Genomic DNA, 27,650 nt, shown 5'->3' on the forward strand with positions numbered 1-27,650 from the left:
AAGCATGAAGATACCTATAAAGAAAGGGGTCAGACAAGGAGGCACAATCTCTCCAATGCTATTCACTACGTGCTCGGAAGAAGTATTCAAGCTATTAAACTGGGAAGGCATCGGAGTAAGCATTGACGGCGAATATCTCAGCAGCCTTCGATTCGCCGATGACATTGTTCTATCCAGCAGCAATGCCGACGAGTTACAACAAATGATTGAGGACTTTAACAGAAAGAGTGTAAGAGTAGGGTTGAAGATTAATGATGAATAGCCCGGCAAAGGAACAAGAGTGCAGGATCGCCAGTCAGCCTCTAGAGTTTGTGAAGGAGTACGTGTTTACATAAGTCAATGAATCAAAGGGAACCCTGATCATGAGAAGGAAATTCATAGAAGGATAAAAATGGGTTCGATCGCATACGGCAGACATTGTCATCTCCTGACTGGAAGCTTACCATTAGCACTGAAAAGGTAGGTGTACAATCAGTGCATTTACCAGTGCTGACATATGCGGCAGATACTTGGAGACTGACAAAGAAGCTTGAGAACATATTAACGACCGCGCAAAGAGCGATGGAACGAAGATTTCTAGGCATAACGTTAAGAGACAGAAAGAGAGTGGTTTGGATCAGGTTGCAAGTGGGTATAGACTATATTCTACTTCTCATCAAGAGAAAAAAATGAAGCTGGGCAGGTCATGTAATGCACCGGTTAGAGACCCGTTGCACCATTATGGTTACAGAATGGGTAGCAATAGAAGTCGAGGACGGCATAAGACTAGGTAGAGCGATGAAATGAGGAAATTCGTGGGTGCTAGTGCGAATCGGCTCGCGCAGGGCAGGGGTAATTGGAGATCGCAGGGAGAGGCCTTCGTCCTGCATGGACATAAAACGGGCTCATTAGGATGATTACAGTGTTCCCTGAGCCTCTTTTTCGCGCAACTGCTGGCTTGTCAGGTGTAAGTTTTTCCGTAGAATAACAGAATTCATTAAATGACACAGGTGCTGCATTCAATATATTTATTTCGGGGCTTATTTTCACATGGATTTTTAATTGCTCTAAAATGGTTTTCTTTTTTCACACAGGCTGACAATTCAGAGCAGAAAGCACTACTTTCACCTTTCCGTGCAGCACTATATTCTTCACGTCTTATGAAAGGCGGTGCACATGAGGGATAACATCAATATTTTTAGTCCTTGCTGACTCCGTGCTAGCTGGCAGGGAGGATACAGCCGTTCCTGAATGTGCCTCTATTAGTAGCCCTTCCGTAACCGACACCGTCACATTGCTCGAAAAATTCGCTCGGAGCTCTCACAAATGTTTCCTAGAAAGGAACCAGTGTGGGTTTCTTTTGTGGCTTCGTGCTCCATTCGATTAGAAGACCATTTTCCCTTACAGGTATGTATAGTAGTGTTGAGTTGAGGAGGCTTTAAATACAGTATAAATCATTACGCAACCACATTTATTCGGGTTATGGGCGACATGCGACTGATACGCCTTGCTGGTCCGCCATTAAGGACGAAGTAATAAATAATGTTCTGCCGTTTTCAGATAAATCCATAACGACCCGCCACTGATAAATTTTTCTCCCTAATTTGGATTTATCCAAAAAATTTCGAGTTCTAGGTGCATAACTTGAAAATACTCCGTGACATGACATGACAAGAATTTTATTTGAGTCCTGGTTGCATTTTATTCCTAAAATTTGCCAATACATTTCGCCCGCGAGCGTAAGTACTTCTCCACCGTCAGCCCGTGGAATTGGTTTTTCTTTATGAAACGGTGGAAGAGATCCTTCAATATCAAAGCGCTTCTGTTGGCTTTTTGAAGTATGAAGTTGTCAACGGGGAAAAATGGGAGAAGCTGCTGAAACTAGCCATGCAAACAAATGCGTGGATGCTCATGATGAGTTGCTCAAGCTAAGATTACTTAAGATGTAACGAACGGCGGTAACTATCAAGCCTCTTGATGACCAGTCTACTTTAGTCCACTTCAGCGTCCAAGGAGTGGCTACCATGTACTTGCTGTGCGCCTGAATGATATCTTTTCTCAGTGGAGCGATGAAACGCTAATGAGCTTTGTTTGCGAAGGAAGCTCATTGCATGCAAGACATTGCTAAAAATGCCACGCGACGTGACGCATTTGGTTCTTTTGGAAAGTACCACACATTGCTTAGCAAGTGGAACCATACTATCGAAATGAATGTTGCCAGCGAACTGCAGTATAACAGTCAATAATTTTGGTACTACATGTAAATTTCAACCCAACCATAAAGACTAATTTGCCCCTAACATTGGAGACTTCCAATTGTTGCTTGCCCTAGTTGCGCCAGATAACATTGATTTCACCCGAGACGCGGACCTTTTGTCAGTACCATGCCTACAGGGTCCATTATGAAACTAAAGTGCATTTTCTAGGAAAAATAGATTTATTGACCGGACGTCGACAAATGGTTAAAATTCTTCAAAATACTCTCCCCCTACATCAATTCACTTGTGGAGACGTGTCTACCACGCCCGAAAGGCACCCTGAAATCCTCGACGGGAATGTCTCTCAGGAACGCTGTAACATGCTTTTGAATGTTTTGCACGGTCTCCCAATGCTTTCTTTTCATCGCTCTCTCCAGTCGGGGAAACAAAAAAAAAAAAACATCGCACAGAGTCAAGTCGAGACTGTAAGGGGGATGGGGGACCACCGGGGTGTTGCTCCGGGCCTGGAAGTCGGTTACGAGGAAAGACGTTTGGCTGGGGGCATTGTTATGGTCGAGCTTGACCTTGTCTTTGATGTCAGCACTCACGCGCGCGACCCGGCGTTTCAATCTCTTCAGGACCTCCAGGTAAAAGGCTGAGTTGACAGTTCCTCTCTGCGGCACAAACTAAAGATGAACGATTGCAGGGACTTCTGCGTCAACAGGAGTTCGGTGTGTTGCGACACCAACCCGAGCACACAGGGGTTTGGACCTCCCGCGTGTAGCCGTGTGCGGCTTAGCCATGTCTGGGGAAAGAGGGATCTTGGAGGTTGAGCCGATCCTGAGCGCTTGGACCTTTAAAGCCGCCAGGCGGAGGCAACACAACTCTTCGGCCTCTGCTTAACATTGACGGCACCTCCAGATGCATCCACCTAGAGGAAATCGGCAGTCGTCTTTTCCTGTCCTCCTCTCCATCTTCTTCTTTCTCTCTCACCTTTTCACCTTTCCTGTCTTCTCTTCACTAATTGCTCCCGAATTTCTTGGCGGCAAGGGTTAACCCTGTGTAATATATCACGTCTTGGGTATATGTATATTAGGTTATAGCGGCATTGCATGGCTAGCGTCTGCAGATATTATTCCCAACATATTAGCGTCGCCTTGTTGGGCTCGTTGGTGGGTGGCTACCATTGCCGCCGAATTTTCGAGTGTTTACATGGAAAACGCTTTCTCCCCGTCCAAAATCGCCCTCAAAAACAAGTGTGCACCAAAGCAACATTCCAGTTCCTATTGAAACCGAACCACGACACCTTCGCAAGGTTCCATGTTGTTCATAGTGAAAGCAACAGAACCATTAGAAAACTACCCCTTTTTTAGTATCAAAATGCCTATCAAACTCGATCGGATGAAGCTACAAAGCATCCAAGATGTAAAGCGAAGACCTGCTCCTCCAACTGACAAAGAAAGACCAAGCCGAAAAAATCGCTGATCTCACAAGTATTGGGGACATTAATGTCACAATCTCCCCACATCGCTCGCTCAACACAAGCAGAGGAGTAATATCTCAAGAGGATTTCCTGAATATCAGCGACGAAGAGCTCCTTCAAGGATTCCAGGAGTAAAACGTAATCAAGGTACACAGGAAAACACTTGGACGAAACGACCAACAGATCCCCACAAAACACGTAGTACTCACATTTGGTTCTAGTAGTGTGCCCAGTTCACTTGACGCAGGCTACCTGAAAATCAACGTCCGACGATACATACGGAACTAGAGGTGGTGCTTTAAGTGCCAGAAGTTCGGACATGCATCACAATGACGTAGAGCAAAGGAAAGATGCGTGAAGTGTAGTGCCAACGACCGTCCATCTGACAACTGCAATGCTCCTGCACAATGTGTCACTTGCAAGGGCGATCATCCAGCGTACTCAAGAAGCTGCCCTTGCTGGAAAAGAGGGATAGAAATCATCGAAGGCAGTAAAGGAAATCAGTAAAGGAAAAGATCTCATTCAATAAAGCGAGGAAAAGGGTAGGGCACTTAGCTGAAGTAAGCTATGCCAATGCGGCACGGCAGGGGGCGGCGCCGCACTAGTTTCTGGAGGCTACAGGCTCCACTTGCGGTACTCCTGCAGAAACTCCAACCGCCCCCTTGCTGGCTGCAGTCAGTGCTGCTCCATTATCAACGAAGACCGCAGTGCCACAGACCGCAGTGCCGCAAGGCCCAAAGTTGAACCGAACTCCCCTGCCCGAGACGCACGTCTCGGCACCTGGCTCTCGATCATCCAGCGCCTCGGGCGACGGAGGTCGACCAGGAAACCCGGGCGTCATTGACGCCACAAGATCCGCGCTCCACAGAGCCCGCCAACGAGGCGAAACTTTTCGTAACCGCGCCGAAAAAGGGACAGGTAAGCTGAACTGCTACCGCCCTTAGTAAGAGTAATCAGCTTTTTAATACATGTCACCTACAACTCGAAAATTCGCGCACATCAATTTTTCCAATTCCACTAAAATGGCTTTCATCATTCATTGGAATCGCAGAGGCCTAATTTACAATCTAGGTGACATCGAAGACATTATAAATAAGTTATCACCAGTAGCAATCTGCCTTCAAGAAACGAAATAAGGCCCCAAAAATAACACATTTTCTTAAAGGTTTTGCTGTCGTAAGGAAGGACCGCGAGCACTCCGGCCGTCTATCCGGAGGTGTCGCTATTGTCGTCCAAGGCGGCATCACCACAGGGAAAGTTCTACTAAATACTTCCTACGAGGATGTAGCTGTCACCGTGTTATCATTTGAGGCGGTCACCATCTGTTCATTGTACATGCCCCCCCATACCCATTTTACTACTCCAGACCTGGGAAATATAATTGACTAGTTACCGGAGCATTTTCTTGTAGTGGAGACTTTATTGCCCATTCTACTCTTTGGGGCAGCGATAGAACTGACCAAAGAGGGCAGCTTATTTAGCACTTCATTCTATCTAACAACATTTGTCTTTTAAACTCACATAGGCCAAACGTTTTGTCGCCTATTTCACGGAATTTCAGTAGCCTAGATTTAGCCTTTTTCTCACCATATGTTTTTAGTGATTTTAAATGGGAACTACTAAACACCTCATATGGCACCGATCATATACCCGCTGTCATCAAACTCGCGTCATCACTACCCATTACAAATTTTAAACCTCGTCGCTGGAAAATGCATCTTGTCGACTGGCCGCTTTTCGTGAAACATGCAAAACTCGAGGACGTATTTTCAAGTGAACTATTATAGGTTGGATTGCGCAACATTCTAACGAGACACACACAAGAGAAACACAGCACAGAGTGCTGTTTCTCTTCTGTGTGTCTGGACAAAACATTGCGCAAACCAACCTCTAATATGCTATACCAACACGCCCAGTCTTCAACCTTGGCGTGTGAACGCAACGTAAATGAAACTAATGAAAAGTTCACTGCGGTTTTAATTTCGGCGGCAGAAAAGGCAATACCGCAAACATTTGGCCCTGTACGCAAAAAGGTCTATCGCTGTTGGACTCCTGGGTGTGCAGAAGCAAAAAAGCTTCAAAATAGTGCCTGAGGAATCTTACGAAGACACCCCACCTACACCATCCTCATATGCTTTAAACAGGCCAAAGCCAAAGCACGATTTATCCGAAGGCAGGCAAAAAACTAATCGTGGAAGAAATATCTTCGATAAACAGTTCAGTCACGTCTAAACGAATGTGGGAACAGGTTGAAAAGTTTCGGGCAGATTACTCATCTTACACAATACCGTTACTTACAACTCCAGGCACACAAACAACTCTAGAAGAATAGGCAGATATACTCGTCGAACACTTTTGTGTAGTCTCAGTTCAGTGAATTATTCAAAGGAATTTTTAAAGTACAGACACTCTGCTCAAATACCGAAGCTGCCCACTACTGCTTACACCGTACATAAACCGTACAATTCCCGCCACACACAACAGGAAAAAAAAAACAGAGTCCTTTCTGCAGCAAAAAAAAAAAACAGGTCACGACCGTATTTACTATGCCATGCTTGTTCATCTATCTCAAACATCTGTAGATACTCTCCTAAAATTTTTCAACATAATCTGAGAATCCTGTATGATGCCGGAGGAGTGGAAAAAGTTAATTGTAGTTCCATTTCTAAAAGCTGGTAAATCCCCAACATTGCCTTCACAAGCTGTTTGGCTAAATCATATGCAAGCATTATCAATATAAGAATCTCGTTTATTTTAGAATTAAGAAACCTTATCGGCCGCCATCATTGTGGATATCAAAAGGGATGTTCAACTACTGACCATCTTGTTCGTCTAGAACATGAAATTCGATATGCATTTTTACACAAGTTACAAAAAAAGCCTATGATGCTACGTGGAGATCTATAATTTTAAGAGACCTGGCTGACCTCGGCATCCGTGGTAAAATGCTGAACTGCGTAGCAGATTTTATGTCTAATAGAACATTTCAGGTACGTCTGTACTCAGTACATTTTCATATATTTACACAGGAAAATGCTGTGCTCTCAGCACGGCACTCTGTATAGTAAAAATGAACTCAGTTAATAAGATTAAACCGTCCTTTGTTATGCACTCTGTATACGGAGACGATCTGCAACTGTCTTGGCGCGCCTCAAATTTGTCAACCTGTAAAAGTCAGCTTCAAACCACAATAAATAAACTTACACAATGGGCACACAAAAAGGGTTTCCGTTTCTCCACACAGAAAACAGTTACTGTTTTGTTCTCTCAGAAACGAGGGCTACACAGCGATCCAGTCCTAAAATTGAATGACGCCATACTGCCGGTGAAACAAGAACATCAGTTTTGAGGAGTAACCTTTCACGCCAAACTAAACTTTCTAGCTCACATAAAAGCAGTAAATACTAAAGCAAACAAAGCGTTAAATATCCTGAAAGTTTTATCTAACAAGCACTGTGGTTCCGACCGAACGTGTCTTTTACGTGTCTGCCGGTCTCTTGTGCACGGCATTCTAGACTACGGCTGCATGGCTTATGGCTCAGCCAGACAGTCTTTCATTCGACGACTTGATCCAGTACATAATCCGGGACGGCGACTGGCAAGTGGTGGCTACCAAACATCACATGTCCTCCTGTCCTAAGTTTAACTTTGAGCGTAATGAACCTCCCCTACCGCAGCGCAGAGCGTTACTCACTTTTTTCTACGTACTCAGACTTCAGTGCTCAGCGCAACACATATGCTACAACAGCGTCACACGGTGCAGCTCCCGCTTACACTACACACATAAACCGCACATAATTAGGCCACTTGTCCTGCGATATGAGGAATATTGTCGGAAGTATGACATTCCTCACGAAGTCCTCCAGGTCGCCAAAAAACCATGATTGCCCCTGGGGTACGATTTCACACAGTTATGGGACTGGACATTAACACATTTAAAGAAAAAAGACACCCCACACAAACACATTATACAAGAATTCTGTGCTCTTCAGAACAAATATGACAATAACATGGAATGCCACGTTGATGGCTCTAAAACAAAAGAACACGTGGTTGTAGGGGCCATAACGCAAAATTAGGAAACAAGTATTCGTCTACCAAAACAGAGAGAGGAGGAGGGAGAGAGTAACTTATGAAAAGAAATGGAGAGAGGTTGGTGTGAGCTATAATAGCTTGCTCTGACATGATGCTCTAAAGGGCTCGTGAATGTTGATGATGATGACATGAGGAGAGCGTGCGTATATACAAGGTCGCAACTTTGTGGCATCTCAAACATGCGTATAGCCCAGTGGCTTGTAGAAAGGCTATAGCGACATTTGTAATCATGGCCAAAGAATACGCCAAAGACATCAAAGATACCCGTCTGATAGCGGCTTCTCGTCGACGTTTGCAATGGAAGAGGCCAGGTTCAGTTTATTATTCGTTCATAACAATTGCTTACAATAAATTATGTAAAGAATAAAGCGGAATACAGAACGGAGAAACAAAATATGCAATAAGCCAAGAAAAGCAAGAAACTCAGTGACGACGCACATAAAAAGCAAAGGAAAAGGAAAGATGCCCAATCAGTGCTAATTACGCAGCTACTAATTAGCACAATATCATAACAGTAAATTGATCATCATCATCAGATAGCAAATAATTATTGAGTTCGTATTCAAACGAGTACAAGGTATGCGACAACTTAACGGAATATGGTTGACTACTCCAAAGCTTAAGTGCGCAGAAAGAGGAAGCCATCTTTCCGTAATTAGTATGACATAAAGGCAACAGGAAAATTGTACTGCAAACCTTGTGTCAATAGGATTAAAAAGAAGATCAGAACTAAAGTAGTTCTAAGAAACTTTTTGACTTAGTACTTTCAAAAGTAATATCGCTAATGATAGTTAGCTTAGTAACTTGAAGAATGCGGTTTGTACGTTGTTCTGAAGAGGCGTTAGAGAAAAATGGCTTTGCGTTATAATTCGAATAGCCTGGCTTCGAATGTGCTGAATAGAGGAAAGATGACAATGGTAAAAATTAAATTATGGGGTTTTACGTGCCAAAAGCACTTTCTCATTAGGAGGCGCACCGTAGGGGAGGGCTCCGGAAATTTCGACCACCTGGGGTTCTTTAACGTGCACCTAAATCTAAGTACATGGGGGTTTTCGCCCCCACCGAAATGCGGCCGCCATGGCGGCGATTCGATTCCGCGACCTTGTGCTCAGCAGCCTAACACCTTAGCCACTGAGCAACCACGGTGGGTGATGACAATGCTAAGTATTACCCAAGGGGCGATACCATAAATGATATGACTATAAATGAAAGCGAAGTATAACGATAATAATTATTCTTTGGAAAAAAAATGTACGTGAGTGGAGTAGTGCCGTAACGCCAAATGCTGTTTTTGTTTGATGTGCAACGAGTACATTAAGTACTTGAGGTGGGTACCTAAGTCACTTAGGTTGTCGTCGTTCTTGCGCGTACGCGGGACAAACGTAAAATATGTAACCAAGTTTTCCTGGCACTTGACAGTATTCACAACTTGGGCAAGTATCACTGTAACCTATTAGATGACTATAACGCTTACTGAATGCGAAGCCAATTTGTTGCGACACCACGCAAGCGAGCATGTGAGGGATGGGCCCTCCCGCGTATAGCCCTGCGTGGCTTAGCCGTGTCTGGGGAAAGGGGGATCCAGGGGGTTGAGCCGATGCCGGGTGTTCGGACCTTTAAGAACCCCTGGCGGAGGCAACACACCTCTTTGGACTCTGCTTCACATAGTCGGCGCCTCCCGACTGACCCACCTGGAGGAAATCGGTAGTCGCCTTTTCCTGTCCTCCTCTCCAATCTTTGTCTTTCTCTGCCACTTTTCCATCCTTCCTGGCTTCTTTTCATTTCAGTTAACTTCGTATTTTCTGGGCGGCAAGGGCTAACCTTCTGTAATGTATCCAGTCTTGAGTATACATAGACATTAGGTTATAGTGTAAACGTACCGCTGGGGTACGCAGAATAGAATATTTCTAATCCTGTGACGTCCCCAGGTTGGGCTCTGAGGTTGGCGGTGGGCATCCCTCCCGAATACAGTAATGCCCTATATATGGCTTCTAGTTACCCTCACTCCCTGATCGCTCCGTGAAGAGGGGGCGCACCGATGAAACCTTCAACTTTCGCATGAAACCAAAGGAAATATTTATCAAGTACCATGTAATACATAGTCAACATGAAACCAAGACCGTCCGTACAATATTCCCATTTGTTGTCGCAAAACGTCTGACAGAAGCACTCTGCTCTGGTTAGAAAATAACTAACATTGTACGCCCCGACCTTCTTCTGGAAGGACGTGACAAGCTTCAATACAGCGACACCACGTACCCGAACACATGGGGGTTGGACCTGCCCGCGTGTTGCCGCGCACGGCTAAGTAGTGTCTTGGGAAAGGGGCATCTGGGGTGCTGAGCCGATGCCGGGTGTTTGGACCTTTAATGCCCCCCGGCGGAGGCAACACACCTCTTTGGCCTCTGCTTCACATGGACGGCACCTCCATATTAACCCACCTGGAGGAAAACGGCAGTCGCCTTTTCCTGTCCTCCATCTTCGTCTTTCTCTCTCAGCTTTTCATCTTTCCTGTCTTCTCTTCACATTACTCCCGAATTTTCTCGCGGCAAGGGTTAACCATGTGTAATATAGCAGAGAACAAGGTCGTCGACGGTGAAGACGACGAAGTGGCAACAGCCTCTCGGGATCCTCAGCTGCTGTCCATATACACCTTGTAAATACACCGTGTAAATAGTTTTATATCTGTGACACTTTGGTGGACATGCTGGGTACGCGTCTTCGCAACGGAGCTCCACAGCGGACGTCTCACGAAGCCTGCGACCATGATTCCAGTAGGAAGTGCCGCCTCTGCAGCAGCAACGCCAACTACACATACACAGTGCGTTCCTCTACCTCAGCCGCAAGACCCCGAGAAGTTCACCGGCCTCGATGATGTTGACGTGGAGGAATGGTTGAAGATGTATAAGCGCGTCAGCAAGGTAAGCAGGTGGGATCCTACCATAATGCTGGCCAATGTCGTGTTCTACCTCGACGGAACACCGCGAACGGGGTTTTACACACACGAGGAAGAGTTATAACCAGCTGGGACTTGTTCAAAGAAAAGCTGTCCGACGTTTTTGGTAATCCGACCGGTGTACAACTAGCTGCCAAACAACAACTCGCCACGCGTGCCCAAACTGCTACCGAGTCGTATGTATCCTACATTCAGGACTTCCTAGCCCTCTGTCATAAATGCGACACGTCCATGCCAGAGGCCACAGAGAACACATTATCAAAGGCATTGCGGACGACGCATTGAACCTTCTGGTCTTCAGAAACCTATCGACTGTCGACGCCATTATGAAGGAATTCCACCATTTCGAGCAGGCGAAGAGTCGCCGTATATACAATCATTTTACACGGCTTCCAAATGCTGCAGCGACCTCTTCTTGTACCAACCCCGCCGACCAATCTAGCTCGCCACCACCAAGCGAAAACGTGACCCGAATGGTACGCCGATAACTCGAAGCAGTGTTTCCTGCTTCGCCTCAACAGACGTCTTGGAACAACACTGCTGAGACGATATCGCTGATCCAGTCCGGCGTTCACCAGGAAATATGGGTCTTCCCAGCGTCTGCTCCCTGAGTCGCCCTGACACCCACCCTACTCGTATGCCTCGGTTCTATCGCAGTCCACCTCACAGTGTCCGTTATCCCTACACTACCAGAAACCCTTCGGACTGGCACACACCTGACGACAGGCCGACATGTTTCCCATCACCACCGGAGCCATTGGCCGTCTCCTCCTCGAAACACCTTCCGGATTTCAAGTTCGCCCCGAAGTTCCTCACCCCATCGCTTCTACGACGCTTCCAACGCCACTACCTCGACTCGCCGCTACGCTCAGTCGCCGTCGCCTCAACGTCGCCAGCCACGTACGCCCAGCTTCAGCGCTCGCCGTCCCCGACCTACCCAGGACCGTCCCAGCAGGAAATCTAAGCAACGCGGCACCTCGAGGTGGTGCTGCAATGTCGGATTCACCGCGAAATTCCCCTTTCACGATTTTTATAAGAAGTAACCTTCTTGACGTCAAGCTGATGGCACACCCCTCACCGCCCTCATAGATACCGAAGCACACATATCGATCATGACCAGCCGCCTACGCCGCCATTTAAAGAAAATTGTTACGCCTGCCGTTACTCATTCGTACGAATCGCTGACGGTAGCACGGTGACCATAGTCGGAATGTGTACTGCACGTGCGAGCATTTCCGGCCGCCATACTGTCGTCCTTTTTACCGTGCTTGACCAATGCCCCCATGACCTCATCCTAGGCCTAGACTTCTTCTCCGCCCATTCAGCACTCATCGATTGTTCCTCAAGTAGTCTGCGTCTTGACCTGCCTCTACTGAACGTTCCTCCAATATCACAGGAAAGTAGCCTGTGACCTACTGACTTTGTTCACATGCCACCACAGGTCTTGACATACATCGAAATGTCGCCTTCTACGCCAGTTCCGTATGGTGATTATCTCCCCGCTCCCAACTACCATCGTTCTCACCCACAGCGTTACTGTTCCGCATACAATACTGAAGGTCACAGACAATCGCACGTACCTCCCTGTGGTGAATTTAGGGCTCGCTCAGCAAATTCTGCCTAGAGATATCACCCTGGCTACAATCACTGCTATAGAAGTTAGTTGCGTTGAGACTTTTGCCATCGACGCTTCCTCTGAGCCTTTCCGGTCTGCCCAATGTACTGACAAGGACATTAGGAAAACGATCGCCCCGAATCTCACTCCTGCGGAGACTGAACAGTTGTGCAGTCTATTACTTTCCTACAAGGATATATTCGACCTGAAGAACCAACCCTTAGGCCAGACATCACTTGCCAAACATCGTATACATACAGGCGATAATCTACCCATCCATCGATGACCCTACCGAGTTTAAGTTTCGGAGCGTCACGTCATCAAAACGGAAGTAGACAAGATGCTATTCGTCAAGTCCCTGACGTCGTCGTCAAGACATCGTCAAGTCCCTGGGCGTCCCCTGTCGTGTTGGAGAAAAAGGACGGCTCATGGAGATTCTCCGTTTATTACGGCCACCTCAACCGCATCACAAAGAAGGCCGCTTACCCATACCGCGTATCGATGGCGCCCTCGATTGCCTATGCGGGGCACAGTATTCTTCGTCGATCGACCTACGGTGCGGATATTGGCACATCGCTGTCGATGATCTGAATCGTGAAAAGACCGTCTTTATAATGCCTGATGGTTTTGACCATTTCAAATTTATGCATTTTGGGCTATGCAACGCTCCGGCTACCTTTGAGCGTATGATGGACTCATTACTCCAAGAATTCAAGTGGTCAACTTGTCTCTGCTACCTAGATGATGTTGTGTTCTCGCCCTCATTCAGCACACACATTGAGCGCCTTTCAGCTGTACTTGCCGTCTTTGTCAAGGCCGGTCTACAGCTCAACTCCCAGAAATGTAACTTCGGCCATCGAGATATTACTGTTCTTGGACATGTCGTCAATGGAACTGGCATCCGACCGGACCCAGAAAAAATTCCTGTTCCCTGTTCCCTGTTTTACTGTCCACAAAAGATATTCGATGTTTTGTGGGCCTATCCTCTTACTTCCGTCGCTTTTTTAAAAATTTTGCCACCATCGCACGCCCTCTCACAGAGCTCCTGAAGAAAAGTGTGCCGTTTTCATGGGCATCCTCTCAGGCCACCGCCTTTTCGCGCCTTACCACAATGCTCACCAACGCACCAGTTCTAGGAAACTTCGATACTTCAGCCCCTACAAAGGTGCGCACCGATGCCAGTGGCTACGGAATCGGTACCGTCTTGGCACAAGTTCAACACGACCATGAACGTGTCATCGCGTACGCTAGCCATCTTTTGTCACTTGCGGAGCGGAACTACTCTATTACCGAGCGCGAGTGTTTGGCAGTTGTCTGGGCGGTGGCGAAATTCCGCCCCTATTTATACGGCAGGCCCTTTTCCATTGTAACAGATCACCACGCTCTCTCTTGGCTTTCGTCCTTAAAAGATCCCACAGGGAGGCTTGGACGATGGGCTTTGCGGCGACAAGAGTATTCCTATTCGGTGGTGTATAGGTCTGGTCGCCTACACAAGAACGCCTACTGCTTGCCCCGATAGCCTGCACGCACGCCAGCCAAAGCCGACATGGACGCCACCGCAAGTGTTTTCTATTTTCCAACTTCTGGACATGGCCAACGAGCAACGCCATGACGCTACTTTGAGGACCCTCATTGACCGCATGGAATCTGCTCCTACTGATCCATCGTTATGGTGGTCCGTTCTCAACGACGGAATATTGTACCGACGCAGTATTCATCCGGATGGACCTCCCCTTCTCCTCGTCGTCCCCCAACACCTCCGATAAACCGTGCTTCAAGAGCTTCATGACGCCCCAACTGCCGGACACCTTCGGTTAGCTCGCCCTTATGACCGCGTGCGCCGCTGCTTCTACTGGCCTAGCCTCGCACGTTGCGTACGGCGCCATATAGCTGCTTGCAAGCCCTGTCAACATCGCAAAAAGCCAGCGACGGTTCCTGCCGGGTACTTACAGTCAATCGACATTCCACCTTAGTCATTCTTTTGCGTGGGTTTCGATCTCCTTGACCCTTTCCCCGACTCTAGCTCCGGCAACAGATGGATCGCTGTCGCTACTGATTACAAGACGTGCTATGCCATCACTCAAGTACTTCCCACGAGCAGTGCAACCGACGTCGCAGATTTCCTACTCCGGGATATCATTTTAGTACATGGCGCCCCACGACAGCTCCTTACTAACTACGGCCGCACTTTCCACTTCGCAGTCATCATCGATATCCTACGCTCATGTTCTACCAAGCCCAAACCTGCCTACCTCCTATCATCCACAGACCAACGGCCTTACTGAGCGACTTAATCGGATCATTACTGACATGTTATCGAAGTACGTGTCACCCGACCACAAGGATTGGTATGTGGCGCTCCCATATGTCAGGTTTGCCTATAATTCATCACGCCACGATACTGATGGGTATTCCCCCTTTTACTTACTCTTCGGTCGTGACCCTGTCTTACCATTGGACACTTCACTCCCCTTCACACAGGATTTGAGGACCGAGTACGCCCGCAACATCATCGCCCACGCTGACCATGCGGGCCAGCTTGCCCGTACTCGTCTTTTGGCATCGCAGGAATTTCAACGGCACGCTTACAATTGTCGCCACCGTGACACATTTTTCAGCAGGCTCTTTTGTGCTACTTTGGTCCCCTTGCCGCCGAGTGGGGCTCTCCGAGAAACTCCTTCCGTGCTACAAAGGCCCTTACCGTGTTCTACGTCAAGGGACCAATGTCACTTACGGGATAATCCCCGAGACCTCCGTCATGCCACCCGGTTCCACATCGCCTGACGTCGTACATGTCGCTCGGCTTAAGCCTTACTACGCCCTCACCGACGGCCCCGTCTGAAGCACCGGGACGTGCTTTTTCTGCCAGGGGTCGCGTTACGGTGGCAAAAGAGAACAAGGTCGTCCATGGTGAAGATGACGGAGTGGGAACAGCCTCGCGGGATCCTCGGCTGCTGTCTATATACACCTTGTAAATACACCGTGTAAATAGTTTTATACCTGTGACAATATATATATATATATATATATATATATATATATATATAAGGAACTTGAGTGGTGCCACAAGGTAAACAGGACAAGTATTTAATTTCAACACTTTCGATCGGTGGATCAGGGTTTACAACATAATGGCAGTTCGGCCCTGGTAGTGAAGACACCAGACCGGGTGCCCGGTCGTTCTCAGATACATCAAGCCGAGAGGGATAGTTGTGACAGTGATTGATTTTCGGCGCTTTGGCAGATTTATAGCTCCCTTGGGCAGCTATGCAGGGCAAGGGGAAGGCGGAGTCCCATGTATGTAGAGCAAGGAGGTCAGGGAAAAAAAAGAAAAAAAAAAGAAAAAAAAGAAAAAGAAGAAAAAGCACACAGGAGGAGGGAGACGTAAGTCGGAGCGTGAGGGGGGCGGGAAGTAGCGGCAGCTAGGTTCCCGTTCAGCCGAGGCGAGGAGGGAGAAAACGGTCGCTGCGCAGCACCAGTGCGCGTGCTGCCGTTGTAGCGGGAGAGAGGTTAAGTTGAATCGGGCGGCGGGGGGCACAATAGAGAAGGGGCCAAGAAGGAAGACAAAAGAGTGGCAACTTGTGGAAAGAAACACAGTGTCAAAGCACGCATATACAAGGCACGGCCTGTTCCGGCAACTGTGTGGTCCAGCTATGGTGCGAAAAAAATATATATAGCCCCAAAAAGAATATATGCGTGGGATTCGCAAAGCAAGTGCGCCCCTGGGCCGAGTTAATTCAGGGAGCCGAGTTAAATAGCCTCCTTGTTGTCCAGTTTTTGAACGTTTAACTGACAACTGACATCAAGTCAGCTCGTGTGTATTCCAAGAAGGGGCAATAGGTCACTCAGAATGACCACTTGAGTGGCAGGGTGCAGGAAACTGAATTTATTGGTTTTTCGCTCGCCCCCTTCAGGCGCATGCAGAGGTACGAGCAAGCAGTGAATAGCCAGCATCTCAATTTTAGAGTACAGAACATGTATTCGCGTTTCCCATGCACTCTCGCGGCATATCCCGGAGGCACGTGAGCCGCCCCGGACTCTTATTAATTCCTTTAGCGTAGGTTGCAAATTTATGGATGAAAATGATTCTCTCTGCTTGCGTGCACGGATGTGTTGGAAACCAGATTGCAAGAGCACAACGCTCACGCGTTCAAAGGAGTGATCTGGCGGCCGAACGTGCCTGCAGAAGGGTAAATTCGGGAGACTTTTCACATGCGCGCGGTGATTGTTGAACCGCAGGCGGAAAGGGGTCTCTGTTTGTCCGATATATTCCTGCTACACACCTCGCATCGAATTTGGTACACGACGTTATTGGAATCACAGTCAAGATTTTCGTTAATTTTATATACGAAGGACGACTTCGATGCCTCAGCCGTGTCTGTTGTTGTCATGTGACGGCATACCTTGCAGCGAGGTTTCCCACACGGTCGACAGCCCTTGGGCGTGTTTGACTTCTGTGTCCTCGCCGTGACTAACAAATTCCTTAAATTTTTGTTTCTTCTATACACAGGCCGAGGCGGCTGCTTGAAGATAGTAGTGAGTCGGATGCTGTGTTTCATGATATTGAAATGGCGGTTGAGAATGGCATTGACCCGCGGAGCACTGGTAGTCTATGTGAGGACCAAGTTCGGATCTGATTGTGTATTGGTATTGCTTACCCTTTCTCCCATTATATGTGCTCGATCTAAGCTGCTGCCGCGTTCAATGGCATCGTCTACTATTTTCGGAGGATATTTTTGGCGTATCAGAGCAGATTTCAGTTCCTCCGCGTATCGTTCAAATTACGCAGATTCGGAACAGTCTCTTCTGTATCTGTGGGCCTGGGAGTAGGAAATGCTTGTTTCGCTACTATAAAAATGCAGATATTGCTGACGATCTGTAGGCTTTCTGTATAGGGACGTGCAAATGCGACCGCCACTCAGGGACTGAGTGACGTCGAGGAAGTGAATACTATCTTGGGAGAAGTTGTGCGTAAAGCAGATTAACGGGTGCAGAGAATTCAAATTGGAAATGAACTCTAGGAGACTTTGTTCATTGTCGGCCCACACAAAGAAAATGTCATCCAGGAATCGCTTATAAAATATTGGTATTATGGCCGAGTTTGCGAGGAAGGGTATTTCTAAAGATGCCATAAATATATTTGCATAATTTGGCGCCATCTTCGTTCCCATGGCGGTTCCGCTGATTTGCAGATAATGCTTGTCCTCGAACTCAAAGTGATTATATTTCAGTGCTAGATTTAGAAGAGTTCAACTGTATGTTTATCTAATTGCCTAGGTTGGCTGGAGCCAGCGTAGGCTGAAACTGCGAGGTATGGCATCGGCGTGAGGTATGTTGGCGTAGAAAGATGCGACATTCATAGTGACCAACTAACCCCCCGCCGGTACCGTCAGGTTTGATACCTCCCGAAGTAAGTGATTTGTGTCTTTAATGTACGAGGGGAATGAAGGTGGGATGTCCTTAATGAGACTGTCAATAAAGCTGGACATTTTCTCATTCACTGTTCCATTACTGGAAACGATAGGCCGACCGGGATTGTTTATTTTGTGAATTTTGGGTAGTAGGTAGAAATGTAAAGGTAGGTAGAAAAAGAATGGTTACGCCGGGCCCGCGCGGCTCACTGTCCCTTCCGGGCGATGCCCGGGCTGCCCCCTGTGGCGGGTCGGACCAGCACGCGGCACGTGGGGCGCCGGCTGCCGAGAGGGCAGCATACTCCGCGGAGATCGACCCACCTACGCAGAGGCTGTCGGCTGCGCAGCGCCAACGCAGAGAGATTGACAGGCCAACACTTCAGGTTCGGCGCGATCCGGCACTTTTTGGTCCCGCGAGTTCATGACGTTGCGTAAAACAATTGACAAGCGGGTGCGATTTGAGATGCATGCCTCTAATATGAATAAACATTTAGCCTCGGGCGTCGCACCGAAGGGTCTTCAGGTAAAACGGAAGCTGGCAATGGATACCTTTGACGAAAAAGAAAGAGAGCAGTGGAATGCTATACTACGGGAGGCCTCGCTTGGGTTCACTCGGCTGGTGGCACAAAATAGCGTGCGTAGAGCATCGCAGCTTAAAAACGAGGAGCCGCTGCTGTTGTCTCAGTCAAAGCTCACAGAATTGGAAGAAGCGCTGGAACTGGTAAAATACAAGGGAAAGAAAAATATCAACATCCCAGAACAACAAAGAAGGAAACGGGAGCGTGACAATATCCCAACGGCCATCAGAGGTGATTCTCAAAGCCATAACCTTGAATCCGAAGCGACCGGCTATTCTGAAGTAATCAGCGAAAAAAAGCACGAGACACTGGGCAATGCCTCAAATGTCATAAACTTGTCGAGTAGCCCATTGTCGAGTGCACAACTAAATCTCCTTTTGAAAGGGCTAACTTTTTGTCCGGCGTCAGGAACGATGAACGAGTTTCAATTGTTTCAAGATGTGGATGATTTCGCGAGAAATTTGCGACTACGGGAGCACTTTTATGATCGAAAAACTACAGAACAGTGTCTTGATCAGTCACCTGAGCTCTCCGAAAAATCATGGACACCTGGCGAGGCACGCGGCAAATACTTGGACATGTATATTTGTGCGGTTTAAAAAGACATTATAAAAGAGTACGAGAGACATGGTCCCATCCACAGTAACCTCTCAAAAGAGGAAGAGCAGGCGCTGCGAACCCTACGTGATGATCAAACAATTGTCATTAAGCCAGCGGACAAGGGTGGTGCAGTGGTGGTACTTGACCGAAGTGTTTACATAGCCGAAGGTTTCCGTCAACTGGGCAACTCTAACTTTTACACAGAACTCCAAAGCAATCCTACCAAGAAATTTGAAAGCGAAATAAAGGACGCCCTAACAACTCTGCGCAAGGCAGGGCAGATAACCGATAAGACGTTCAAAGCATTGATATCAAGAAACTCTGGCCCCGGCCGTTTCTACCTACTACCCAAAATTCACAAAATAAACAATCCCGGTCGGCCTATCGTTTCCAGTAATGGAACAGTAACTGAGAAAATATCCAGCTTTATTGACAGTCTCATTAAGGATATCCCACCTTCATTCCCCTCGTACAATAAAGACACAAATCACTTACTTCGGGAGGTATCAAACCTGACGGTACCGGCGGGGGGTTAGTTGGTCACTATGGATGTCGCATCTTTCTACGCCAACATACCTCACGCCGAGGGCATACCTTCCGCAGTTTATTTATTTATTTATTTATTTATTTCATACTGCAGACCTAAAACAGGTCCAAGCAGGGTGGTTAAATACAACAATATTACAATGGATTATTCAATCAAATACGGTGGTAAGAAACAACAGTAATACAATGAGTCAATCAATTGAAACGGGCAACAACGAGTTATTCCAGTCTGTTATAGTTCGGGGAAAACAAGAATACTTGAATGCATCCGTCCGTGCAAAATAAGGTGTTAGTGAATTCGGATGATGGTGTCGAGTAAGCCTAGACGTTGTACTGAACAGATACGATGCAGGATTAATATATAAGTCTCCATTAATAAGCATGGTAAGAAATCGAATTCTTAAGTGTTGCCTTCGCTGCTCAAGGACTTCGATGCCATTGTCACGCATTATTTGTGAGGGGGAATCATAGCGAGAGAATTTAGAATATATGAATCGTACGGCTTTTTTCTGTACCCTTTCGAGACATTTAATATTTTGTTTAGTAAACGGGTCCCAAGCAACACATGCATATTCAAGTTTAGGTATAATTAATGAATAATAAGCAAGCAGTTTTACGTTAGGTGGAGAATTTCTAAGTTTATGCCGCAAAAAATACAATTTACGCAAGGCTGAAGAACAGATATTATCAATGTGAAAGTTCCATGATAAGTTGTTAGTAATTGTGATGCCCAAATACTTATATTTTGTTACTTCCTGCAAAGGCAACGAACTAAACGTGTAACTAAAGGTAAGTGGAGCTTTCTGACGAGTGAAGCGAAGAAAGACCGTCTTTCAGCGTTAAGCCGCATTCCCCATGTTTTGCACCAATCAGTAATGCCAGCTAGAGAAGCATTTAAATCAGTTTGGTCATTGGTTGAAGTGATTTCCCTAAAAAGCACACAGTCGTCAGCAAACAACCTAATTTGCACGTTGGGATGGATTGAAGTAGTAATATCATTTATATAGAGTAAAAAGAGCAGTGGCCCTAGCACACTTCCTTGAGGAACTCCCGAGGTGACCGGAAGACAGCCAGACTGTTGCTTATTAATTTCCACGAACTGGCGGCGATTTGTTAGGTAGTTAGTTATCCATGCGATTAATATTTCAGGGAACTCAAGATGTCTAAGTTTTAGTATTAATTTGTCATGTGGAACTGTGTCAAAGGCTTTGCTAAAATCAAGAAATACGGCGTCAATTTGACCATTTTTATCAAGGCATGAGGCGATTGAATGAATTACGGTGACAAGTTGTGTAACTGTTGAATAGCCTTTTCTAAATCCGTGTTGAAAATTAGACAGTATTGAATGTTTATCTAGAAATTCGTTAATCTGATTGGCAACAATATGTTCAATTAGTTTGCAACATGAGGATGTCAATGATATTGGCCGGTAATTGTCTAACAATGAACAGTCGCCCTTCTTGAATACGGGTACAACTCCGGCTACCCTCCAGTCATCCGGTAATTTTCCAGCAAGCAACGAAGCATGAAATATAATAAGAAGGAACCTTGCAATAGTTTCAGCATAACGTTTCAAAAAAATGTTCGGAAGGTTGTCAGGACCGCACGAAGATTTAGTTTTTAAGTTAACTAGCATCGAAACTAAGCCAGGGTATGAAACAAAAATTAGCTTCGGATGGGTGAAACGTTTTGTCTCTAAATGAACTAATGCCAGAGTTAGAAAATACACTATGAAAATAATAATTGAAGTGACTCGGAATTTCCCTGTGATCGGTAATGATTGAACCATCGATGCAGATTTGTGCTACTGGCTTCTTTTTTTCGCTCAAGGAATTCCAGAACTTTTCGGGCTGTTCAACAATAAAGTTTGGTAGTATTATATTGAAATAGTGTTCCTTCGAGGTACAAACTGCACGCGCAAGGTTTTCTTTCATTTCTTTAACTCGATCAGGTTGTAATCGTGTTTTCTTTAACCTTTTTATCTTGCGGGTCATATGGATAATATCACGTGTCATCCACGGTGTTTGTTTGCGGACTAGTTTGTATTTATCAGGCACAAATTTATCAGTACAGAACTTACACATGTTTTTAAAACGGTGCCAGAGTGCTGTCACATCACTGTCATTAAAGTCGGTGAGACATGTTTCCATATGTTCTATTATGGCTGCATCATTTGCGCGTGAGTAGTCCTTGAAAGAACGCTTCACAGGTTTTTCAGATGGGGTGGAAGAGACTATAGATATATCGATACTGACAAGCAGATGATCAGATATACCTTCTACAACTGCAACGGTGTAATCAGTTAACATTCTGGGCAAAAATACCAGATCAAGCAAAGATTGGCAAGGTCCTTGCACACGTGTTGGCTCCTGAACGACTTGAATTAGGTCATGCGTTAGCATTATGTTAAGCATGCTGTTTAAATGTTTATTGTTCCGTGAAAGTGCTTGCAAACGCTCCCAAATGACGTCAGGTAAGTTCAGGTCACCCACAAGTAGCAATTTGTTTGACTGGAATTGGGACATGCTTTCTTGTAGCTTGACTAGATATTCAGGTGATGCATCGGGAGGTCTGTAAATTGCGTACAAAAGGAATTTGTGACCCCAACACGTGATTTTTATGCTTAAGCATTCGATACTTTTGTCATCTTCTAGTAGAACAGCTTCTATATGGTGTTTAATAAGGACTGCAACACCGCCTCCCCTAGAATTCCTATCCTTGCGGAATACTTGATAACAGGGTGGAAACACATCCTCGTCACCTATTTCGGACCGCAGCCACGTCTCCGTTATAACTGCAATGTGTGGGTTGTGCTCTAATAAGTAATTTCAAGATTTTCTGTTTTGTTTAGGACGCTGCGAGCGTTTAGGTTAATAATATGCAAGTGTTTGCCGCATTCTTGGGAGGAGCGTCAGGTTTCTTGCTGCGAGGAGCGTTTATTCCTTATTTTTATGCGCATGTTCTTTGCCTCATCCCAGAAAAAAATATCTTTATCAATCTTAAGTTTATCATGAATCAGGTATACCTTTTTACCCCCAAGTTTCTCAGCTTGCGCGCTGTCCCACAATAGCTTCCTTTTTTTTAGTGTAGCTTGTGAGTAATCGTTCCTAATGCTTATGCTCGTTCCTTTAAGTTTTTTACAGTTATCAAATATCAGTTTCTTTTCATTGAAATCCTGGAGATATATGATAACTGGACGGTCAGTACCTTTTCGGCCAAGTCTGTGAATGCGGCCAATGGAATGGCACTCCACTTTCAACTTATCTTTAATTACCTCAGTGATAATCTTTTCCTTAAGCAGCGCTTCAGTTTCATCGGGGATGTCAGTTATGCCATGAATAATTATATTTGACCGCCTGTTTCGGTCTTCCAGATCTGTTAATTTTTTTGTCTGGAAATCAATGACATGTTCCAGTGATTTAAGGGTGGTTTCAACCTGATCATCATGAGCAGGAGAAGCTTCTGAAAATTTTTCTTCAATTTTAGTGAGTATCTGTTGAAGGTTACCAATCATTTTTTCGGCGTTGGCTAGTTGAGCTTTCATTTCGGAAATATCATTACGAATAGTAGTTTGACCCTCTAGTAATTGTTCAAACAGCTCTTTCTGTGTTGGACCAGGGTTGCTCTCAATGTCGCCACAAAGAAGTAGCTTACAAACATGAACACACTCATAGGCTAGATCGAGACATTTCCGTGGGCACGGCAGGACAATAATGCTACGACAATCGCTGCGCAATGAATTGCCGTAAGGACTACTGACCTGCAGAATACAGAGCAGATTTCTGGTCAGTGACATTGCCAGCCTGCGTCCGCCGTGCCCACTGAAGATGAACTCGTGAGGTGCTTGCTTTATAGCTGTACAGTGAGGTGACGTCACGCCACGACTGCCAGGTGGCGTCGCTAGCAGAGTCACGTTGTCGGGTAATGCCGTCGTTGCAATCTTGTAGGCGGAATAATCAGGACGTAGTCGATAGGTGTCGATGATGCCACCAGCTTGCGGACACGTGTAGCCACTTGCTTCCGTAGATGCGACGAGCTGCAGAATACAGAGCAGATTTCTGGTCAGTGACATTGCCAGGCTGCGTCCGCCGTGCCCACTGAAGATGAACTCGTGAGGTGCTTGCTTTATAGCTGTACAGTGAGGTGACGTCACGCCACGACTGCCAGGTGGCGTCGCTAGCAGAGTCACGTTGTCAGGTAATGCCATCGTTGCAATCTTGTAGGCGGAATAATCTGGACGTAGTCGATAGGTGTCGATGATGCCACCAGCTTGCGGACACGTGTAGCCACTTGCTTCCGTAGATGCGACGAGCTGCAGAATACAGAGCAGATTTCTGGTCAGTGACATTGCCAGGCTGCGTCCGCCGCCAACCAGCCAACCTAGGCAATTAGATAAACATACAGTTGAGGCTCTTCTAAATCTAGCACTGAAATATAATCACTTTGAGTTCGAGGACAAGCATTATCTGCAAATCAGCGGAACCGCCATGGGAATGAAGATGGCGCCAAATTATGCAAATATATTTATGGCATCTTTAGAAATACCCTTCCTCGCAAACTCGGCCGTAATACCAATATTTTATAAGCGATTCCTGGATGACATTTTCTTTGTGTGGGCCGACAATGAACAAAGTCTCCTAGACTTCATTTCCAATTTCAATTCTCTGCACCCGTTAATCTGCTTTACGCACAACTTCTCCCAAGATAGTATTCACTTCCTCGACGTCACTCAGTCCCTGAGTGGCGGTCGCATTTGCACGTCCCTATACAAAAAGCCTACAGATCGTCAGCAATATCTGCATTTTTATAGTAGCCACCCCCATCCCTGCGAAACAAGCATTTCCTACTCCCAGGCCCACAGATACAGAAGAGACTGTTCCGAATCTGCGTAATTTGAGCGATACGCGGAGGAACTGAAATCTGCTCTGATACGCCAAAAATATCCTCCGAAAATAGTAGACGATGCCATTGAACACGCCCGCAGCTTAGATCGAGCACATATAATGGGAGAAAGGGTAAGCAATACAAGTACACAATCAGATCCGAACTTGGTCCTCACATCCACTACCAGTGCTCCGCGGGTCAATGCCATTCTCAACCGCCATTTCAATATCATGAAACACAGCATCCGACTCGCTACTATCTTCAAGCAGCCGCCTCGGCCTGTGTATAGAAGAAACAAAAATTTAAGGAATTTGTTAGTCACGGCGAGGACACAGAAGTCAAACACGCCCAAGGGCTGTCGACCGTGTGGGAAACCTCGCTGCAAGGTATGCCGTCACATGACAACAACAGACACGGCTGAGGCATCGAAGTCGTCCTTCGTATATAAAATTAACGAAAATCTTGACTGTGATTCCAATAACGTCGTGTACCAAATTCGATGCGAGGTGTGTAGCAGGAATATATCGGACAAACAGAGACCCCTTTCCGCCTGCGGTTCAACAATCACCGCGCGCATGTGAAAAGTCTCCCGAATTTATCCTTCTCCAGGCACGTTCGGCTGCCAGATCACTCCTTTGAACGCGTGAGCGTTGTGCTCTTGCAATCTGGTTTCCAACACATCCGTGCACGCAAGCAGAGAGAATCATTTTCATCCACAAATTTGCAACGTACGCTAAAGGAATTAATAAGAGTCCGGGGCGGCTCACGTGCCTCCGGGATATGCCGCGAGAGTGCATGGGAAACGCGAATACATGTTCTGTACTCTAAAATTGAGACGCTGGCTATTCACTGCTTGCTCGTACCTCTGCATGCGCCTGAAGGGGGCGAGCGAAAAACCAATAAATTCAGTTTCCTGCACCCTGCCACTCAAGTGGTCATTCTGAGTGACCTATTGCCCCTTCTTGGAATACACACGAGCTGACTTGATGTCAGTTGTCGATTAAACGTTCAAAAACTGGACAACAAGGAGGCTATCTAACTCGGCTCCCTGAATTAACTCGGCCCAGGGGCGCACTTGCTTTGCGAATCCCACGCATATATTCTTTTTGGGGCTATATATATTTTTTTGGCACTGTAGCTGGACCACACAGTTGCCGGAACAGGCCGTGCCTTGTATATGCGTGCTTTGACACTGTGTTTCTTTCCACAAGTTGCCACTCTTTTGTCTTCCTTCTTGGCCCCTTCTCTATTGTGCCCCCCGCCGCCCGATTCAACTTAACCTCTCTCCCGCTACAACGGCAGCACGCGCACTGGTGCTGCGCAGCGACCGTTTTCTCCCTCCTCGCCTCGGCTGAACGGGAACCTAGCTGCCGCTACTTCCCGCCCCCCTCACGCTCCGACTTACGTCTCCCTCCTCCTGTGTGCTTTTTTTCTTTTTCTTTTTTTTCTTTTTTTTTTTCTTTTTTTCCCTGACCTCCTTGCTCTACATACATGGGACTCCGCCTTCCCCTTGCCCTGCATAGCTGCCCAAGGGAGCTATAAATCTGCCAAAGCGGCGAAAATCAATCACTGTCACAACTGTCCCTCTCGGTTTAATGTATCTGAGAACGACCGGGCTACCGGTTTGGTGTCTTCACTACCAGGGCCGAACTGGAATTTTTTTGTAAACCGTGGTGAAGATCGGTCCACCGATCGAAACTGTTGAAATTAAATACTTGTTCTGTTTTCCTTGTAGCGCCACTCAAGTTCTTTAGGTTTGAAAGGTAGCTCGAAGAATTCTTCTTTGCCTACTATATATATATATATATATATATATATATATATATATATATATATATATATATATATATATATATTGTAAGAATTTCTGCGGACTTCATCTTCATCTGCACAAAGTCATCATCAATCATCGGCTCGTGTTCGTTTTTGCATCGGCGCCATTTTTCCTTGTTGGAATAAAGCGTCGTCTCGACCGTGGTATTTCAAGTGGTGGAGGCGCTTTAAGATCCCTTCGACCTCAATCTACTTCAAGATCTCTCCTGGAGCTACGTTCGGGACACCGCTTACGCCAAGAGGCCGCCATGTCGCAAGACCAGACCGCAGCGTCCACCATCTCGGTTCAAGTGCCAGCCACCCCCAATCCCAGCCCTGCCAACAACCGGTATCGCGATCCAGAAATCTTCTCTGGCTTGCCTGGTGAGGACGTTGAAGACTGACTCGACAACTAGGATCGTGTCAGCGAATACAACAATTGGAACGAGACATCGAGGTTAAACAACGTGCCATTTTACGTCTCTCAAGTAGCCAAGACATGGTTCCTGAATCATGAGAGAGACTTCCGTGATTGGTCGTCTTTCAGGGAGCAGCTACGGCGGATTTTCGGCACACCCACGGTTCGTTCGGAAGTTGCGAAAAAGAGGCTGTCTGAGCGCGTCCAGCATTATGGCGAGTCGTATACCTCGTACATTGAGGACATCCTCGCGCTTTGCAGCCGTGTCGACAGTGCCATGCCAGAACCTGATCGCGTGCGACACCTTCTTAAGGGTATCGGATCTACTGCCTTCAACGCACTCGCCGCTCAAAACCCTTCGACGGTGTCGGACGTCGTCTCCGTCTGTCAGCGCCTCGACGCCCTGCAATCAATCCGCTTGCAACCGGACTTTTCCGACAACCCCCTGGCAAACAGTATTGAGCTCCGGTCTATCATTCGAGCAATAATTCGTGAGGAATTGCACGCGCATGGCTCACCCCCTTGCAGCAGCGCTCACGTCCAACCGGCTTCTGCTGACCTTCGCGGTATTATTAAGGAAGAATTGGCCTCCCTGCAGAACGCCCAGCATACCAACGCTTCTTGCCCACAACCGGCTTCTTACGCCCAGGTTGCTGCACTGCCAGCCGCGCCGTCTCCAATCACACCACCTGCGCCTGTTCACGATCACCTGGCACCTTTAGTCACCCGAGCTCCGAAGCCACCTTACCACTCTGCCTGGCGTTCGTCGAGGCCTATCTGCTACTACTGCGGCTTTCGAGGACATATCTCCCGGTTTTGCCGACGCCGCCAGCAAGACGAACGTCGTGGTTACGCGGCCTTTGAACGCGATGAGCCACCTCCTCGCGTTTACCGCACTTATGACGATAATCCTCCCGCTCGCCGATCTCCATCTCCGGCCGACTTCTCCAACACCGCACTCAACACACGTGCCTCGAGACGCCGCTCCCCATCGCCGCTCCGACGTTCTGTTTCGCCACTTCGACCTGTCTCCCAACTCCATGTACAGCGACCGGAAAACTAACCAGTGCAGTTT

Source organism: Dermacentor andersoni, chromosome 1, assembly GCF_023375885.2.
Source record: "Dermacentor andersoni chromosome 1, qqDerAnde1_hic_scaffold, whole genome shotgun sequence".
NCBI lineage: Eukaryota > Metazoa > Arthropoda > Arachnida > Ixodida > Ixodidae > Dermacentor > Dermacentor andersoni.